The sequence below is a fragment of the Mastomys coucha genome, unplaced genomic scaffold (assembly GCF_008632895.1).
Source record: "Mastomys coucha isolate ucsf_1 unplaced genomic scaffold, UCSF_Mcou_1 pScaffold16, whole genome shotgun sequence".
Classification (NCBI taxonomy): Eukaryota; Metazoa; Chordata; class Mammalia; order Rodentia; family Muridae; genus Mastomys; species Mastomys coucha.
Genome location: NW_022196898.1, coordinates 48,344,741 through 48,348,212, shown reverse-complemented (window position 1 = coordinate 48,348,212; position 3,472 = coordinate 48,344,741). Strand labels below are relative to the sequence as shown.

Sequence of the window (3,472 nt, the reverse complement as noted above, 5' to 3'; positions counted from 1 at the left end):
CAGGGCCCATCTAAGAATTTTCCGACTTCACAAACACCGAGCGAGGCAGGCGTGGGCTTCCACTGCCGGCTCCCGGAAACCAGAAAGCACTGGGGCGAAGAGCGCCTAAAACTTTGAAAGAAGACGCGCCCGCCAGGGAGCAAGCGGGGTAGAGGGGAAAACAGTCCAGGCAAGGGAAAGCTAAAGGGGACCGCAGAGAGGAACGGAGAGGACAGAGGCAAATTGTGCCCTCAACCCCAAAGTTAGTCCGGTGCCCACAAAGCGCCTCTCTATTGCGCCTGCGCAATGCAGCCTCCTGGTCACCCCGCCCCTCTGCGCAGCCGGAGGTTTACTTGTCTCTCGGCAACCATTGACCCGAGGAGCCAATCAGAGGGCGGCGTTCGTCCGGCCCCCCGCCGTCAGCGCGGGGCGCAAGGATCCCGCGGGGACCCGGCCGGCGCGCCCCGCCCTGGCTCCCCCGGGAGGCCGGCCGCGGGGCGGGGGCAGGGGCGGGGAGGCGCGGGGGAGTGGTCAGGCCGGTTAAGATCGGAGGGGGCGGCGGCCGGACCGCTCACTCGCCGCAGCTGTCTGGGGGCCGTAGTCTCTGCACCGCTCCTGCTGGGGGCTGCCCACGCCAACCACCTGCCTCAGTCACCTCCTCTTCCAACGCCCAGGTGAGTCCACGCTCCCCTCCTCCGCAGGTGGGAGGATGCTGCTACGGTCCTCCAAGGGGAGCCGCGCACTCCCGCTCTGGGGTCGGTCCCGGCAGAGTCTGGTGGGATGCCCCAGGGATGGAGGGGAGATGCCGGCAGGTGTCGGGACCCGCCCGGCTCCCGCGTCCTGGACGCTAAACTTTCCTCTGTGAAGGAGCGCAAACTTTTCGGAGACTTGTGGCCGGGCTTTGGGAAACTTGGGCGAGTTCCTGCTGGCCGGGCGGCCGGAGTGTAGGTGACTTTTCCCCCCTACTCCTGCTCGTCGGTGCTCCTGCTCTGAGCTGCGCCCTTGTGGCGCGCACACCGAGCCCGGAACCCGGACGATTTTGAACCCCGCGGTTTTGGCGACGCAGTTGAAGACGCAGCGGTCCGGGGCTAAAGCCTGGCCGGCGAGGGGAGGGCAGTTTCCTGGGCTTGGTGCCCAGGATGGCGGCTGAGATCCTTCTCCCTTTGGGACTGTGGACACCGCGCTCGGCCAAATAAATGATCGAAGCTGCGCGTCTCTCGGAAACTTCTCGAGAATCCGGCGGCTGTGAAACCTGGTTCCTCCCCTTTGGGGATCGAAAGTCGCTTACTGCGTAGGCTGAAAGCCGTGCAGTCAGTTAGTTTACTCTGTTAGCGGTGCTGTTGGTGGCTTAGAGGCGCGGCTCCCGGATCGTCGGGGTCAGGGGACTCCTTTAGCGCAGTCTGAGGAGGGTGAGAGCCCTTCCCCATAGGAAGGAGTTGAGGAACCTGCAGTGCCAGCTGGTAGCCCTTACACCTAGCGCGGGCAGGCTACCTCAAAGTCCTGGAGGGCTGGTGAGGAAATGCCTAGTTGGTTTTTCAAGAACACAAAACTTCCACCGGCGTCAATTGTCTTACCTAGCACCTAGGCTTCTTTTCTTCCCTTTCAATCTTTAATACGGAGAAACCCTGCAGAGCCCGGACCAATTCCTAAGTCTTAAGCCTCTCCGCCCTCAACTTGAGGATAAAGTGCTTACAACGAACGATTTAATAGACTTACTGATTTATTAAGAATAGCTATGTATGTAATCGTTTAAATTATGACGAATTTGGTATTCTGAAAGTAAAGTTAAGATGGTCAGATCCTTCTAAATTAGACCCCCAGCTGGCCCCACTACACTGGGAAGGAGGGTGATGGTAGCCATTGCTGGCTACAGCTTCCACTGTAATTTGCTTGGCAAGGCAGTTAAGGAGCCAGAAAACTAGCCAGGCAGCCAAGAGGGTGGTAGGAAGGCTTACCAAGAATTCTATCGTCCTGGAAGTCACCAGAGGTGTGATTGTTTTTCCACATCTTACCCCGCAGTCTAAGGGTGTGGGGTGAGAAGTAAGGAAGGACCACTTTTCTCTCCCGGCTGCAGCTGGACAAACAGTGGTCCTGTCCTCTGCTGTCCTTGTTTGTGGGGATGGAGCGCTTAGTATCCCGATCAGACAGTTTGGTTTAAGGAAGTTTTAGAAGGACGAGTTCGATGTGTGGAATAATTGTCCCAGTAATCTGCACAGGATGTCGATTACTGTCATTAAAATTGTGGGGGTTGTTCAGCGATTTCTAGACTGTTACTAAAAGAAAGGTCCGGAAGTTTTATGAGTAACTTTAGTGTGTGCACCTAGAACAAACAGTCACACTCTTCAGTCTGAGTTTCTCCCCATAATACCTACCTTGTATCTAGAGATTAAGTTGGTGAACTCAGAAGGGAGGACTTGGCTCTTGGCCTGTTGATCTGAGTGTGAGTGGAGTGCCAAGGGTTCACTCTCCAGCTTTTCCAGCTCTGCTGCAAGTATAGCTACCAAGCTTTCTGCAGGACTTCCAGCCTCTGCCCTCCATCCCCAACCTCAGTGGGCTCCCAGTCGGGCACAGGCTTAGCCTGCATCCCCCAGTGCCCAAGGCCAAGCAGATTATACTTGCCTTGCACTGCCCATCATAAAGTCCAGGAACCATTTAGCAGTGAAGGCAATGTAAAAGGGGGCTGTTGTATCCTGTTGTACTATTAGCTAGGTTCAGCTGCTATAAAATTGGAAAGCTGCATTGAATGTTTCCTTCCTCCCTCCTTCCTTCCTTCCCAGCTTCATCCACTAAGTGGTACCTTGTCTTCATCTCTCTTCTATGCTGACTTTGAGTCAGTCATGGAAGAAAGGCAGCCTGTATTACTAAGAAAAGCTGTAGAAGCAGAGATGTGTTATGAGTTAAGTGTTTCTTATCTCTTTCCTGACCTCCTGAACTCTAACACACTCTCTCTCTCTCTCTCTCTCTCTCTCTCTCTCTCTCTCTCTCTCTCTTGCTCTCTCTCCTCTCCTCTCCTCTCTCCTCTCTCTCTGTCTTTCTGTCTCTGTCTCTCTGTGTCTCTCTCTGTCTCAATGTTTGGAGATTAATAGGGAGTGAGGCAGAATCTGAGGTGTTTCTTGGACTAAGACTGGTCTGTTGTTTTTTCTCATTATTGAGCTAACAGGCCAATATGTAGCTGTTGAAATTGTATTACGATGGCACCAGCTCTGCCATATTTAAAGATGTGCTCATGAGTTTAAAGCTACTTGGGACAAAAGTCAGGCTGCCCTTCTAATTTATTGGACCTAAGGTTTCTCCCACTTTGTAACCCTTTGACAGGATTCGTTCATTGAAAGGGAGCTTTGGCTTAGAGTTCAACAAGGTTTATAGAAAAAATCTTTACATAACTCAACTTTGTAAGGGAATCTTCTGAACTGTTTCAAATTATTATCCCGTACAGCTGGACCCTAGTAACTCGTTCTTGAAGTGTTTGCAGAGCTTTTTGAAACAACGGGGG

At 53.5% G+C, this 3,472-nt stretch overlaps 1 protein-coding gene across 2 annotated transcripts in view; it reads left to right on the top strand.

Moving 5' to 3' along the window:
- Nucleotides 1-368: 368 nt before the first annotated feature.
- Nucleotides 369-3,472, top strand: part of Tent5c (terminal nucleotidyltransferase 5C) — an 18,043-nt gene continuing 14,939 nt past the window's right edge. The window contains exon 1 of one of the 2 annotated variants that reach the window (XM_031374977.1): nt 369-653. The gene's annotated coding sequence lies outside the window, so the exon portion shown is untranslated. The remainder of the gene's footprint in view (nt 654-3,472) is intronic. The other variant, XM_031374976.1, reaches the window with a different exon arrangement.